The sequence below is a fragment of the Lactuca serriola genome, chromosome 2, assembly GCF_051521515.1.
Source record: "Lactuca serriola cultivar US96UC23 chromosome 2, Lser_US96UC23_V15, whole genome shotgun sequence".
NCBI lineage: Eukaryota > Viridiplantae > Streptophyta > Magnoliopsida > Asterales > Asteraceae > Lactuca > Lactuca serriola.
In genome coordinates this window covers 165,371,717-165,389,980 of record NC_136409.1, presented here as the reverse complement: position 1 = coordinate 165,389,980, position 18,264 = coordinate 165,371,717, and positions in this window count along the sequence as shown.

Sequence of the window (18,264 nt, the reverse complement as noted above, 5' to 3'; positions counted from 1 at the left end):
ATAAATATCAATTCTAAAATGTAATCATAAATAAACTAAATTTTAATTTTAAAATAATATCTTTACTTCTACATATAAAGTTATGTTTTTAACTTTTAACATATTATACTTAATTTATTAGATTAATATATTGTTATATGTAAACCATTATCAATTTAAAGCTACAAATTTTGAACAGTTTTGACAAAATACTTAAATTGTTAACTTAAATATAACGTTATAATGTCAACTTAAATATAAATTTCTGTTCCACTTAAAAAACCAAAGAATATTTTGTAAATAGGTAAAAGTGATAAATGAAAAAACTAAATTGTAATTTCAGTTAAGCTAAAATACTTCCTAAAGATATTTTATAATGGTTAAAAGTTTCAAATAAGTAACTTAAGTAACTTACAATAACAATGGTTAAAAATAACTCTATATTAATGATTATATTGTTACCTTTAAAATCAAAAAACAATGTTTGATGTTTTAAATAATTATAATGATAGAAATTAAAACATTAAGCAAATAAATTTTTAAAAAAATTAATTAACAACAACAACAACTATAAATAATATTAAACCATATATTATATTTAATTTTATTAATATGTAACTGGCGGGTAGAAATCATTTAATCGATTTAAATTATCCAGTTATAATAGATGTATATATTATCATATAATTCAAAATGATTATATTGTTACCTTTAAAATCAAAAAACAATATTTGATGTTTTAAATAATTATAATTATAGAAATTAAAACATTAAGCAAATAAATTTTAAAAAATTAATTAATAACAACAACAAGTATAAATAATATTAAACCATATATTATATTTAAATGTATTATTATTATTATTATTATTGTTGTTGTTGTTGTTGTTGTTGTTGTTATTATTATTATTATTATATTCGTCTAAATAATTGCTTTTGATGCATCATTTTAATCCCTTCAATTATTAAACATAAAGATATTTAATTATAAATTTATAACATACATAGGTGCATATACATGTTAAACAAATCACATATAAGATATATATATATATATATATATATATATATATATATATATATATATATATTCGTAAATGTCATATGTAATTATTCTCGTAGTAATATAGATAAATTACTTTCATAGGAAGAAAATATCATGATAAGTCTATCATAATTACATATCAAATGTTCAAAATTATGTTATCTTTTAAATATGTTATGTAGGATAACCCAACAAAAAAATAATAGAAAATAAACATAATCAAAATAGAAAAACTATAATCAAATAAATAAGAGCATTAGGTGGTTGAACATATAAATAAAGATGTTATATAAACATACATTTAAATCAAAAGAAAAAACTAACATTCGTCAACTTTGCTCAAATAAAAAAATCTATATCCATTTTATGAATCTTCTTTCTTCATTTAACACCATTCAACCATAGAAACTTGATGACAATTCTTCACTAACCTGCAATCAAAATATTTTTCTTGAAGAAGAAGAATCAGAAAGATGTTCCAAGCAAAACATTGATGTTTGGAGAGTCACATTCAAGATTGAGTAATACACACAAATCACATATAAAGATTAAATGAGAAACTGAATATAAAGAAAGAATGGAAAAGCTTCATTTGTTTTGGTTGAAAGAAAAAATCATATTACAATTACCATCGATGCGGCATAACCCATTTCTTCAAATCATCGTATTTCGATCATGAATGCTTCAACTATATGAAAACTTTTGAATCACAATATCTTCAAATTCTTCTTACATGTAAGATTTTATATAACACAAAAGACACAAAAGATTGGCCTTTTTATAGTAAACTTTTCACTAAATGCTAATTAAACATAATATAAGTTATAAAACTTTTGAGTGTTAAATCATAATTAAGAAAACTTTTGAGTTGCATTAGTTAAAAATGGGGGTTTCAAATGAATGTGGTTTGAGAAAGTTAAAAAAAGGGGGTTTCAAATGCATGGGATTCAAGAAAAAATGCTAGCTTTATAAGTATGTATGATGGATCCTAGATGGTTTGGTTTTATTATAAACTTGAAAATAATATTATTATTTTTAAGCTTTCATTGCTCGGTTTTTATGAAAAACACTCTTATATTTTGTATCAAAACTCATAAAAAAGGAACATGATCTTTGACACCAAATGAGAGAAATTGAACCAAGATTTCAATCAACGCATTAGCAATTGAAGTAGAATTACATCAAGAATTAAGAATCAAGAAGTTACCAAGATTGTTGATAAATTTCCAGCCTTAATTGAACTCCCCAACACAATCCCTTCGACCCCCACACTTCACAACCTTGTGATCGGTCCTCCTCCCTCCTCTCCACGATCATTTTTTTTTCCTTCTTGTTGATCGACATGACATTAGGAGTCCAAGAGCAATTTGGATTCATTTTCATTTCTTTTGGTTGCTTCTCGGTCGACGAATCCTTGCTCCACTTGCCGCTCACGATCAGACCCTCTTATTCTCTCCTCTCTGATCAATGGTTGCAGCCCAAAAATGATCGCTTCCTTTTTTTGCCTATTAATCGACGCACAACATCAACAATCCATAAACGGATTGAAGGTGATATGAATGCGAACGTAAAGTCCCTTTACGACTCCCTTAGAAACGTAAATGTATAAGAAAAATAAACATATGAGAAGTAGGGCAAGATTGAGGCACATAGGGTTTACTTCGAATTTATGATTTTGGTCCCTAAATTTTAAGCCTTATGCAATTTCTACTCCCATTCATCCCTTCCTTTAAATTCAAGTTACCTAAAATTACCTTTCAACCCTTCAATAACATTGATGCTTTTAAAATATATTTTGATAATTCTTTTAGGTATAACTTCACACCCTTTTATTTAATTTATTAAGTTTAATAACTTATTTTTACAACAAAACCATTTAATTTAATTATATACCTTTTGAATATCAACCCCTTCTTTTAGATATTAATTAATATCATTTTTTTAAAATTTATTTCAATTCATACGCGAAATAACTTTACAACCACAAATATTCGAGTAACGGACATCTAACATTGTTACCGGAAGGATTTTCGGGTCATTACAGTGATGAAGAAGAAGATGGGAAAGAGAGTCAAATAAAGAGGGATGAGAGAAGGCAGGCAACAATGGAGAGGGGTGGGTGAGATTTTATTTTCTATTTTTTTTGTAATTATTTAAATATTAAAATAAATAAAGAAAAAGTAAAAAATAAATGACAAGGGTTAAATAGTCATTTCAAATCCATCAAGGACCAAATCCACGTGAAATTCTTGATTTTGGACCTTCCATGCAAGTCGGAAACTTTAGGACCTATCCACAATTTTTACAAAACCACAATGACCAATGTTGTAGTTTAGTCTAAAACGTATTGTTGTTTTACATTTGAATAACATAAAAATATAATTCATTTTTTTAATAACAACACAACCTATATATCTACACTTCTTACAAATTGCAAGAAGGAAAAATTACACAAGAGTTTTTAGCCAATCATTCTAAGAGACAAGGTTAGAACTTAGGACATCTAAACTTAAACCAAGTAAAGGAAAAAGAGTTATATTGTCGAAATGTATGTCCTTTTACATATTGTAGGAATCAAATACATTATTATTCCTAAAACCTCCATATGATCCACCACATTGTAAGTATCACCACTTCTACCCTTTTTTCGTTCTCATGTGACATACGTACACTATTAACCGAAGACAACCATTCTCGAATTGCAACAGAACTTGGCAGTGTTATACCACACCATAAAGAAATCAACCTCTACAAACTAAAGGTAACTTCACAACTGAAGAAAACATGCTCTAAAGACTCATATCCCATATTACATACCGAGGAAACGATTGAATTCAAATCAAGGCTTTTTTTAAAGGTTTAAATGACTTAAAAGCCTATCATGTATGTATTTCCAAATGGAAACATTCACCTTTCTCAGCACACCAGAAGACTAATGTTTAGCCACTCCTACTTCTGGTAACACCAATTATCTATATGTCTTCTAGTAATTCCGATGGAAAACTCACCCATACCACTCAAATCCCACCAACAAGCATCTAGATTCGAGTTGACATTAACTAAACTCAAAGCCGAAATGTAACATCCCAAAATATGAAGGTAAAAATTTCATTTTTAAAACAACCGAAACAATCATTTATCATTTATTCAAACTCTTAAAGGTATTTTATAATAAAAGAAATTATCATAGTACAATCCCAAAATCTCAAGGTTGCAGAAAATATGGGTGTATGCGTTGTGATCAAGTCGGGCCCTCTTTTTTCGAACCGAAAGTACCTGAAACCATAAACAACAACTGTAAGCACAAAGCTTAGTGAGTTCCCCAAAATACCACATACCAATCATACAAATGGGCCCAGCCCTGGGGTTCATCCCAACCCAAAAACAAGTATGGGCCCCGCCCTGGGGCCTCGCCCCAGGGTATATTTCAACCCAAGCATATCACAGTGGGCCCCACCCTGGGGTATATTTCAACCCGAACATATCACAGTGGGCCCCAACCTGGGGTATATTTCAACTCGAACATATCATAGTGGGTCCCTCCCTAGGGTATATTTCAACTCGAACACAACACGTATCACACAACGACTAGCTTAATACATAACCAGATAATGGGTCGGCCTTGGTGCCTTCGACCTGTGGATATGGTGAGAAGACTCACCTCAACAGCTAAGCCCACAAATAAATCTCTGACTACAGATCCGTTGGAATCCTCACACTATCAAGCATAAATAACATTCATTTAACATTTGGATTCCAATCCATATCCAACAATCCATATATGGGGTAAAAAGACCATTTTACCCCTCACCTAGTTTGGTCCAAGAGTAAGGCCCAAACTTACTATCAAAAAGGCCCACAAACCAAATAATCACCTAAAGCCTAATTATGGCCCAATTTTCTAAATTGGGCCCAAACCATTACATGGGACTTACTCTAAATCCCATTAACTTTTCCCTAATCCAAAACACTTGTTCTCAGATGTTCCAACAATGCCCCAAGTAACCAAGCCCAAAAGATAGCCCAAACTCGAAATGACACCACAAGGCCCAATAAGACCCAGATATCCAAATTGGGACCAAACCCATTATGGGCCTACCCGAGGAGGCCCAATATCCTAAAAGGTTCAAAATAACCAATGGTCAACCCTAGTTAAACTTCTGGTAAACGATCCATGGACAACAAGTCAACAAAACAAGAAAAGTCAAACAGACCAAGTACGTCCTGTAGAAAAGTCAAACTTTGGGTCCAGTACGCGTAGCGTACCAGATGGGTACCCCCAGCGTACTCCCCTGAACCCCATTTTGGTAACGCCCGCAGATCCGGGCTAGCCAATTTAGAGGCAATAAGGGTCGAAAACGATTTTTCGACAAAAGATTATTTAGAATAAATAATTTTAACCAAGTTGTAGAATATGTCTCAAGGTTTCCGTACATATAAAGAACGCCGAAATCCGAGTTATAACGAAGAAGTTATAGCCCGTCGAAGTTTTACGGCAAAACCGACACGACACCGGGAAGCGTAAAAAGTGAATTGACGATAGAGCGCGATTTAGCCTTAGTGATCTAAATGAAAGTCGTACAATATGTTAAACCGAGAAAATCCATAAAAAGAACGCCCAAATCTGACTTCGTATGAGGAAGTTATGATTTTTCTAACATTCGGCTTAGCAGTGCACAGCCCGAAACTTGAATTTTAGTTAGAGCGGTTTTTGGCTTATGCGACCTAAATGAGAGTTGAAGATCTCATTAATAGGAACTCAACGGTAAAAATATAGACGAAAACGGAGTCCGTATGAAGGAGTTACGAATTCTTCGCGGTCATTTAACAGTCTAAACGCCTCCTACTGTTAAATTTGAGATCAGTAGAGAATTAGCCGATGAGGTCTAAATGAAAGTTGTAGATCTTGTTTTTACCTACGCGTGGAAAAAAAGAACGTCAAAAACGGAGCTCGTATGCGAAAGTTACGGGGTTTAGAAGTCAGCAGGGTGCTGTTGCAAAAAGGGTGACGTGGCTGAATATGGGCCAAGGCTTTCTCCCCAAGGAAAGCCATCAGGTGATGACATGTGGCACTGACTCGGCGAGTTAGTAAACCGACTCGGCGAGTCCGTCAGGATTTCACCCTATAAATAGAAGTGTCGGGTTCTCTCATTTCTCACACCTTTCCCCACTTCTTTCTCTCTCTATACTCTCTCTCTCTAGCCTATCCTAACCCCCCTAAAGCCTAGGTAAACCCCCTAGCACCCGAAGGAAGCCCCAAGGCTCCCGGAGTCCCGAAAAAAGAGCCTTTCGGCTCGGGAACGCTGCTCCAGTGAAACCCGGTTTTCGAGAAAACTAGCTGTAAGTGAGCTATGCCTACCCTATCTTTAGTATAGCTTATGTTTTAATATAATAACGTTATTAGGAACTTATAATAAGTATTTGGGCTATTATTATTAGTTATATTGAGTGTTATTTAACGCTTATATAATAATAATAATAGCTAGACTATTAATTTGTCGCGGTTAACGTCAGACTAAACCCTAGTCATATTGATACTAGGTTTGTCGAGGAAATCGTTTTAAGAGTAACGAAGTGCTGTCCGAGTGATGAGTCACCACCTTCCTAGGTGAGTGCATAGTTACTTTCATATTACACATAGATATGAAATATTTTATATAAATTACGTTCTATGCGTGCATATTATCTGAATACTTGTTGTCTATGCTGGATGAACGATTTTATACATGTTTTAAATTATTTAAACTGTATATATATTTTATAGCTACGATAATGTTGGGGTAAAACTTGGGTAGATGTAATAGATGGAATATGAGTTGGATGATGAGTTGAGAGGTGTTATAGACCACGAGGTGAGGGTGAAAGGTGGACGATGTGAGAAGCCTTTTCCCCAAACGATGTCCCCATCATTCAGCAGAGTATGGATGACAACCACGGACTATTCTAGACAATCCAGTGGAACACTAGCAGGCTCGCAACCTGTAGGTGTTGTGAACGATGTGTTCACCCGGTGTACTCTAAACCTTGGTGACCATGCAGACTTGGTGCCAAAACCTTGGTGATCATGCAGACTTGATGCCAAAACCCTGGCGACTATGCATACTTAGTGCCTAAACCCTGGCGACTATGCAGACTTAGTGCCTGTTGTGTAGACCATGGCAACGATGGACTTCATGCCGATTCCTTAGGATGATCCTTAGGAATGAATGAACGAGGAATATCTGATTCTTAGGGTAAGTCCTTAAGAATAGAAATATAATGGGGATGGGTAATGGGGTTTAATTGCTTGATTGTTTAAACATAATAATTATATTATTGTGGGTTGAAAACCCTATGTACTCACCAGGTTTCCCAACCTGACCCACTCAGTTTATTTATATCACAGGTGTCGATATGAAGTGACATTACACTGAGAGATTAAAGAGATGTAGATCACTAGTGTAAATAAATGTAAGTTTCGTTTATGCTTATGTTCCTGTATTGACGATGACATCCCAAACATTTTAAAATGAATAAAATACGTTTCTTCGAAAATGTTTTAATAATGTATTTATCATGTTTTTCTGGGGACAAATTCCGCAACATTTTTATTAAAAGAAGTACTCTGATTTTTATAAAGCATAAACAAAATCGGTCTTTTCTAGCCGTGAAAATGGGGATGTCACAATTTTTCTCCATTAAGCACTTAACCACTTAAGTCTTTACTCCAAACTCTCAGATCTGATTTTTATGGAGGACTTATCACGTAAAGTTGGCAACTTTACTTGCATCCATGGCTTAATGGGGGATCTAGAGCTCAAAAGAGCTTAATGAAGGTTCTTAACACATGCATGACTCCAAATAAACCATAAAGATCACATTTTTATGGCTTTGGGACACCTAAAACGTCCAAATCTACAAGATTAAGCCTATGAAACAACCTTAGATCATAAGGACCAACCAAAAGAGGCTAAAATGACCATAAACAACCCCAAAAGAAGATCTATGCAATGAGTAGACAAGATAGGGACTTTATACCTCCAAAGTCACGAAACAAAGATGCCGACACTGGATCTCTAAGCTCTTCTCCAAGAAATGAGTCTTCAACCTTCTTCTTCTCTTACACAAACCACCATAAACACTCTCCCAAGCTCTAAAGCTCACTCAAGGCACTTTAGGGTTTCAATGTATGCTAAAGGGGATGGAGGCTGACCTAAAATGTCCAGAGGAATGATATAATGTTGCTTATATAGGGGTAAAACCCCAAAATTAGGGTTTTGTGCTGAAGGGAGTACGCCCCGCGTACCCCTTAGTACGCTCGGCGTACTCAAAGACCACCCGCAACCAACTCAGCCATTACGCCTCGTGTACACAATGAGAATGCCTCGCGTACTCATTGAAACTTTAAAAACCCAAAACTTTATTTGGCCCTAACTCCTTCGTTCTAAGTTTGTTTCCGGCAAACTTTATATCCACAGAAAGGTGACAAGAAGCCCTATACTTCTAAAAACTCACCTTAACCTTAAAACTTCCTGAACCAAAACCCAAAATTCATAAAGGATTGAGTTATCAAATTACGATTATACTCTTGGGCTCTGAAACACCATCGAACACTCGGATCACTTAGACTATAACACCCACATCCGAAAAGGGCCAAATCCTTTCTTCCCCAAGGACCTAAGCCTTATGATAACTAATAATCAGGCCACCGTCCCGAATAATGAAGCGATTCGAAACCGAGTGTTACACGAAAGTAAGTAGTAGAATTTCTCTTCAATTATACGACTCATCCAAGGACGAATCCAACTCCAAAACCACATATCATTCCGCCACCGATCTCTAACTTTTCACATCGAACTCGAGTCCTTTCTAAATAACCAATAAAACTGATCTTTCAAAGGTTGATCTCCCAAGAAAGCTTCCCGTTGAATTTCTTTGTAATTGAATTCCATAGTTCATCTCTTTATCTTCCCATTATACCAAAATAAACCAAGGATCGATCCAAAAGTGTTCCTTATCTCCCATTCCAACTTTGTATTATAGGGTCGAGATAGGAATAATGTTACCATCATGTAGCAGGTTAATCTAACTTATAATACGTGACCACACACCTTAAATCTTGACCGGTTTACCCAATTACACAAACCCGACTTCATTACCATGTATAACCTTTATCACTTTAACCCAAAGAGCATTTTCATCATTCATAAACCTCCATCTCCATTTTGTAATAATGCAACCTCCATCTTCATTTTTGTAATAATGCTTGATTGAAAGCTTTTAAACTGCCTATAATCAACCCTCTATTCTCCCCACATGTCAAAAGTGATTCCCATCTAATCCATGCCAACTTCTTATTCTCATCATTACCTCCCTAGAAAAAGTTTTCCCTTAATATTTTGAAAGTCTTAAAAATCGTTTATGGTATATAGAAATAATAAATTTCAAGGCTTTTCAACACTGATTTAATGAGAGTCAGGCGACCACCTATAGAAAGAAGATTAACCTTCCAAGGAGACAACCGTTTGTTGAATCGATCTGACACCACAATCTAAATAGTTTTTTCAACCATATTCGATCCAACAGGAAGATCACGGTACTTAAATGGAAGCATTTCCTTCGTATAACCTGTCAACATAGCCATATCCTCCAACTCATTCACAATACCAAACAAATTCGAATTATTTATATTTAGCTTAAGACCCGAAGCTAAATAAAAATATTTTAAAACATTGATGATGTTATTCATATCTTGCTGACCCCATTATGATATCAATATGATATTATCAACTTAAACAAATGAGACAATCTTATCTCTAAATTTTCAACACAAACCCCTCTTATTAACTTTGACTCCACACCATATTTAATTGTAATATTAAGATCTTCCATTGCAAATATAAAGATAAAAGGAGATAAATTTGTTGGATTAGTGTCTAAGTCCATAACTATTTTGGTATGTACTTGACCCGATTATGAGCATGGTCCTTTTGGGTTACCTTCACCATAGCAATATGTAGGATGATTTAAGGAGAGAAAGGTTTAAAATATGATTTATTAATATATTATGAGAATAATATATTAAAGGAGAAATCATATTGTTTAATTAATATTAGTCAAGAATTAATTGTTAATTAATTTTATGGCTAAAAGAGATTAATTAAACTTAGGGGACTGAAGTTGTAATTATAAGATAATTATAATTGGGCTATGGATCACCTAATAATATATAGGTTGGACGAATTCTATGGGAAGCCCATTAGAAATCGTCCAAGGGATATGTTTAAGGAGTCCATGGGCTGCTTAGGGCCTAAGCAGTCAAATTAGGGTTTCCTAGTTGTAAACCCTAATAGCCTACATGTATATAAAGGGCCCCTATGCCCCAAAAACGTGGACAAGTCTTCCATTAGGGTTTCCAGCCGTTTTTGGTGCCTCCCCTCTCTTCTCCTCTTTATCCAAGTTGCATAAGGTGTTTGTGACTCCATTAGAGGTGCAACACTTGAGGCACTAAGCTTTCTAAGGCCTATTCAAGCAAGGAATTAATTGTTATTACTATATAACAATTAAAGGTAATTCTATAAACCCTAATTTAGTTTATAATATGTTAGATCTAAGGTTATTAGTCTTGGATTCAAAGCATGTACAATAGAGAAACCTAGATCCAAGCATTAGGGTTTGTATGAGCACATAGGATTGTTCTTATGCATAAAATCCATCAGTGGTATCAGAGCCTTGATTGGTTTCAGTTGTATTTGATGCTTATATGTTTTATGAATTTGACATATTAGGGTTTATGGCTAATAAACCCTAAAGGCTAGGTAATTTTCGCAATTAGGGTTGCAAAACCCTTGATGGCGATTTTTACTAGGGTTTCCCAAATCCTTTCCTTAGCCTCCAAGATTTTGAAATCTAGGGTTATCCAACCCTTGGATTTCGAAATTACCTCCTTCCCCAAGGTTAGATCCTAAATTTTAGGGATTTGGATAATCCCATATCTTGTAATAATCTTTTAATTGTTAAATATGGTAATTAAAGATCTTGAATTATCCCATCCCTTATTTTCGAGATTTAGAGAGGGATTCAAGGGATTAGGATATCTTAGATGTATAATTGGTAATTATCCTCATGATCTAGATAATCCCTTGTGATTTAATAATTTAAATTAATTGGTTAATTTATGGTAATTATTAAATCAAGAGTTTTAATATTTAAAATTTTAATTTAAATGTCTTAAATTCGAAAATTTTAAGTGAGATTAAAACCTAATTGTTTTGAAGAGTTTCAAAACTTGCCCTCAAGTTTTGGAATTTAAATTGTTGATTAAAAGTTAATTTTGAAAGTCTAAATTCCAAAACCCTGATTTTGAAAAGTTCAAATTAAACCCTTATGGTTTTATTAAATTAATTAAGTGTATAATTAAAAGAAATTTAATAAATCCATAATGATTTTGGTTAATTAAAAGTATAATTTAAACCACCTAGTATTTTAAAAGTGTAAAATACACCCTTATACTATATATAACATTAAAAGTTTGATATTATATATGTATAACTAACAATTCAGTCTTACCGTTAGTAGGCCTCATTCACGAAGCTGGTCTATAAGGGGTGTTTAAGGAAATTGCCTATAAAATGGCGATTGAATGGGTATCCACTCTTACCCACCGCACTCTTGACTAGTGGAGGGTCGTTAGCCGAACGGGTAGGATAGGACAGAAACCTTCCATTATAAGTATAATGAAGTACAAAGTAACTAAATGCTTTTTCAAATTCCCAAATCATAGTTACTTTAGGAAAAATGTGAAATTGTATGCTAATCCATAGAATTACACTTCGTACCCCTGTCAAACGTTAGTGGAGCGTGTGTGGTTAACCGGCACACTAATTTGGGGATGACATTGGTAGCGAAGGGTGACTCGATGTTTGTCATAGATCAATGGAGCGTGTGTGGCTAACCGGCACATTGATTAGGTGATTGTAGCATTGGGTGCACCACGTGATTCGTATGGTTATTCACACCTTGTTTGTGATCCTCGGCATCCCAGTCACAAATAGTAGGGCATAATCGAGATTAAACATGCCATTGAAAAGTTCAATGAATCTCAAAAGATCTAGGAGTTTCAATTCATTTAAAACTTAATCTTCCTTTTCGTTTTCATGGTGGAAATTGGTAAATCGTCATTTACCTACCTTCAAATATTCTGCAACTAGATTACGACATCCCTCTTCTAGGTTGTAGAGTATTCTGTTGGATCCTAGTTTGGTGTTTCATTTGGGTGTTACATCAAGAATTCTAATCAACATAACTTGAATTTTCTCCCGTTTTGTAGATGTCTGAATCTTACAATGGTCTTCCCAAATCCCATGGAACAAGTTTTCCAAATGAAGATGACGTTCCGAGATACGATCAAGGAAATGAGAGTCATGCTTCACTTCCTCCACCTCCTCTAATTGTTCTCCCTGACCCACAAGTTCAAAGGCTTGAAAAATTCAAGCTCACTCAAGCCCTTTTGGCAAGTAAACACGAAGATGGGAAACCTGTGTGTGCACACGTCTTAGAGATGAAGTCACACATTGATAGGTTAAGCATGTTGGGTGTCAAGATTTCAAGCGAGTTGGCTGCTGACTGGGTTCTTCAGTCACTTCCTGAATCATATAGTGAGTTCGTTAGAGAGTACTATATGATGGATCTCGACGTGACCCTTATTGATCTCACCTATTTGCTTATAGCTGCTGAATCAGCAATGATTTGGCATGCTAATCAAGCAAATTTGTCTGTTGAATCAAACTCCCAAACTTCAATGGACACTGGCAACATTGGAAGTCCAGAAAGAACTAAGTCTGTGATTGTCCGATGTGCTGTGCCAAAGGAGTCCATTTGCTTTTATTGCCAAAAGAAAGGGCATTGGAGACGAAGTTGCCCTAACTACCTGAGAGATCTAAGAGATGGGAGAGTCAAGACGTATGACTCTGCTTCAGGTAAAATCCATTATCTAACTCTTTTGAGTTCCTATTCTAGATTCTTAATACATGATGTGATAAGATTACATTTTGATGTTTTGTAGGATCGAAGAAAAGAGAGGAAGCTTGAGGGAAGAAGTGAGCTGAATCTAATCATGAAGAAATGGATTTCGATCGCATTACTTGAAGAATGGATTCTTGAGCTACTACTTGGAGTTAGAATAGATTGTTAAGAAATATGTAATAACATAGTTTTTCAATTGAGTTGAATTGTAAGGACAAAATTTTTCCGCAATAAAATGAATTTTGACTTTATCTTATTTATTTATCCTTGCAATGGCATGTATGAAAGAATTAATGTTTGAATGTTTCTATTATTAGCAATAATGGGTTTGATTCTTAATTGTGTTATTTGTGGAAATGTCAAAATTTTACCAAATAGGGAGAGTTTCTCATCACCCAAGTTTCAATTGGACAGAAACTTGGAATCATGCAATGTGCATTGTATGATGAATGAAAAACTTTCACATTTGGGAAACTTAGACTAATTCTTTGGCAAAGTGTCAATTGAAGGACTAGGAGATCGAGTACACTAGGTCGTACGTTGATCAAGTCTACCACAAGAGTGACAAAGATATTCGTCATGATTTACTAAAGTTTAGTAAATATGGTTATACTTATAAGATTAAGTATAATTCTAAGTTGATTGAAAGAGTTTCAATGAATAGTAGAACGAATAAAGAAGAATCAAGTAGGCAGAAAGATAAAAGTTTCTCTATTCTAAGAAGAAGGGAGAGTACCTTTTATTGTTTTTTATGATAAGTCTTTATGATTAAGAAACATGTCTCAATTGATCCTCTAAGTGAGTCTTAGTGCAATTGCATGTCTAAGAAGAGGAATCGAGAATTGTAGAAATGGTTAAATCAAAGAGTCAATCATACTTCGTTCCAATATCAAGTCTTAGAGTCATACTCCAAGATTGTGACATTGAGTGACAAGTCTTAAGTAGGTTTATAACACTCATCAAATGTGGAATTTGGAAAAGTTTTCTTATTCTTGCACATTAGAAATTGGTAAGTTGTGATGTCTTGGATAAGACAAAGACCAACCAGGACCAATTTGTGAAGTGTTTTGTCTTGATAAGAACTACACTAACTCTTGAATATTTGCTTTGTCAATAAATGTTTCTTGACAAGAGAATCGTATATGTCAAGGAGTCAGTGGGAGTATTAATGGTCTTGAAAGGTTTCAAGAACAAATCAAGAATAAACCTTATCGATCATCACTAGCACACGACTTGAGGTTTACAACCTATCGTGCTGACATTATTTTGTTTCTGTGCCATTCCAATTGAGTTAATTGTGTATATGAGTTCTATAAGTTCTCATTTGAATGCATACTAACGCCTTAGTCGATGGAAAGTACATTGATATGAAAGGACAAGTAACTAAACTACTTGGAAGACATGGTGGGCACTCGTGTTACCATAAGGCAAGAAATCAAGATTAAGAAAGTTCAGTCCATATGAATTTGGATTTGTCGCAAACCTTGATTTTGGCTAATTCACATGGATAGGAATTCATACACCGTAAGATCTAAGTGTCATAAGATTCCCTCCTTCATGAAAATGACTGTGAGGAAATGCTTTCACTAAGAGAGATCTTAAGAAGATAGCAATTGTGAAAATTGTATTCTCAAATTCGATTATGGTTACGGCATCCCTTTCCATAGTTCAAATTGTGAGATTTGGCAGTTAGTTTGAACATTTGGAACTTAGTAACATAAGTTCTGAATTGTTTAAGCACACATATGAGCTATCTAAGGCAAAGGTGTATAAAATTAAGAAGCTTAGATAAAGGTTTATCGAAGCATCTTGTATTAGAAATATGAATTTCAGAAATTCAGTAGACATTGTTTTCTGGAAGTTCATTTGTTTTCTGAATACATGTCAAAGCTAGTGGGAGCATAAGTGTTATGCTTATATAATAATAATCATCATGATAGTGGGAGCATAAGTGTTATGCTTGTATGATTATTATGGCAAGTATTGCAAGTTAGCAATATTAATTATAGAAAAACAAAGATTCAATTTGCAAAGTTGCATAGGTTGAAAAGTTGGTTTGCTATAATTAAGGGAGAGAATATTATACTTCATTTCAAAATCTAAAGCTTAGATTGAGAAATTTTAACATTTTCAGCCAAAGGATACATTGTGTGTTCTTAAAATTCGATTATGATTACGACATCCCTCTTCATAGTTCGAATTGTGAGAACATGACACATAAAATATTATGGCAAAAGATTGGTAAAGTATCACATCTTTATGTAAGACATTATGCATCGTGTCCCATACGCTTCGGGTATAGGATCAATTGCAAATGTTATAATATTTTACCATTCTAAAATTTTTCAAATGTCTAGCACATTAAGAGGGAAAAAGGACTAGAATGGATTTTGACTAAAATTATTAAACAACTATCAAAGGACGATCCAAAAGGATTGGTCACTTGTGAGTAGTTGGAAGTATGGTATTGGATGGACCATATCGACATTATTATGAATATATAAGATTCTATTAAGAATGAGTTGTCATATGGCAAATGTGGAAATGTTTCCATATTGAGAGTTGGATATTGAGATTCTGTGTTTAGATTAGAAAACTTTATGCAAGAAGGATGTTCAAAGGAATGTACTTTGAATGTGAGACTTCACGTCTATGGAATTGTCTTGTAACAATTTCCGATAGAGTACTTTGTAATTTCATTAGCCAAGTCTTGGTGACTTTTGTGCTATGACTTTACGAAAGGATCGTTGCGTAAAATGTTAGAATCTAGCATATTCTAGTAGTGGAAGAACCTTGTGTTCTTACACTAATAATGGGGATTGAGGAATTGTGAAATGAGAATCATTGGAAAAGTTTTCAATTGTTCTACTTCACAAAGCATGGACCATAGGAAACAAAGTGTGCATGCTTAGAGCATGGGACAATTGTTGTTGTAATTCAAGTAATGAGTTGATTATCCGAAACATTAAATGATAAATAATGAGTGATCAATATGGTGGATAAATAGAAGTGTTTTATTTACTCTCACAACTTTGGGGCCATATAGGATTAAGTATTATTGTCATGTTTCAGTTTGTATGTTTTGACTTCCAGAATAACTAGGTTATTCAAACATCCACAGTTGGTCATACGTTGGAAGTAAGTATGAAGGAAGACTGTCATGAATCTGTCTGTAGATTGTCTGAAGTGTTTAGACATAGCACAAGTTTGCTGCAGAGTTCATGAGTGCTTTGATAAGATTAGAGTATTGGATTAAACCCACGCTCACTTGGATCACTTCATGGTTTTATCACGAGTGATTAGTGAGACGATAATATTGTATATTCTTGAAACCGAGACATGTGAGTTGTTATTTGTTGGTCGGTTGCACATTGATAATAAGTAAACGCACCAGTAACTTGGTGTTATAAAACTTATTGTTGTATGTGACTCGATCAATAAATGCAAGCGAGCATTTGAGTCGAAGTTTATCCATTCCTTTTACCCAAAGTGGGATAAAAGCGATATATGTGGGCCTCTCGATGATTTAGTGATGACACCTAAGCGCTTGGCCAAGCCGGGACTAAGTTGATGTGTTAAATTGTAGTCTGTTATCAGTCGTCATAAATCGGAAGTCGGGAAACAGTATAGAGAGAATGATTGAAATCATGTCTTTTGTCTATACGATATCTTGAGAATGGAGGAATATATAATCCCTTATCTAGAGGACACACTATTTGATAAGATCAGAGTTGACAGCGGCTTTTGAAAGCTACGATTGCTGATCAGGTTCTGAAGTCATACGGAAAATAGTTATTAGACTTATCCAAGTGGGAGACTGTTGGATTAGTGTCTAAGTCCATAACTATTTTGGTATGTACTTGACCCGATTATGAGCATGGTCCTTTTGGGTTGCCTTCACCATAGCAATATGTAGGATGATTTAAGGAGAGAAAGGTTTAAAATATGATTTATTAATATATTATGAGAATAATATATTAAAGGAGAAATCATATTGTTTAATTAATATTAGTCAAGAATTAATTGTTAATTAATTTTATGGCTAAAAGAGATTAATTAAACTTAGGGGACTGAAGTTGTAATTATAAGATAATTATAATTGGGCTATGGATCACCTAATAATATATAGGTTGGACGAATTCTATGGGAAGCCCATTAGAAATCGTCCAAGGGATATGTTTAAGGAGTCCATGGGCTGCTTAGGGCCTAAGCAGTCAAATTAGGGTTTCCTAGTTGTAAACCCTAATAGCCTACATGTATATAAAGGGCCCCTATGCCCCAAAAACGTGGACAAGTCTTCCATTAGGGTTTCCAGCCGTTTTTGGTGCCTCCCCTCTCTTCTCCTCTTTATCCAAGTTGCATAAGGTGTTTGTGACTCCATTAGAGGTGCAGCACTTGAGGCACTAAGCTTTCTAAGGCCTATTCAAGCAAGGAATTAATTGTTATTACTATATAACAATTAAAGGTAATTCTATAAACCCTAATTTAGTTTATAATATGTTAGATCTAAGGTTATTAGTCTTGGATTCAAAGCATGTACAATAGAGAAACCTAGATCCAAGCATTAGGGTTTGTATGAGCACATAGGATTGTTCTTATGCATAAAATCCATCAAAATTTTCATCTTGCCGAAGACCACGATGAAATGAAAATTCTGATGTCGGGATTCAATTAAAAAGAATAGAAGACCAATATGTTCTCAGACATTCATAAACCTATCCCCACCAACGTCTCCCAAACCGAATTGGACTAGAACATAGTCTAAGTACTCCCAACTTAATGGATCCAATCACTGATTTCACTAAGCATCGAAGGCTCGCTTAAGATTTGTCTAACAGTCACAAAAATCGATTGTTCAACATCAATAATTTTATCGATCATGTTGGTAGAATATACTATATGTAAAGTAAAATAATATTATTTTTATGCATATAAGAAAATGTATAACTAAAATATAAAACAACTTTATACGTTACGATTATAAATATTTAATATAGAATAAAACCAAGACAAATCAATGAGGGATGATCATAATAGAGTTTACAAGTCGCTTACAGATGTAATTGAAGGCAAAGAAGGAAGAGTTCGCGAGACTCTGCTTGGTAAACGAGTCGATTATTCAGGGCGGTCCGTGATTGTCGTGGGCCCTTCACTTTCATTACATCGATGTGAAGTTTCAACGAAATAGTTTCCAAATGATGTTTGGATCTTTTATATTAACTATTATGGTAGTTTTA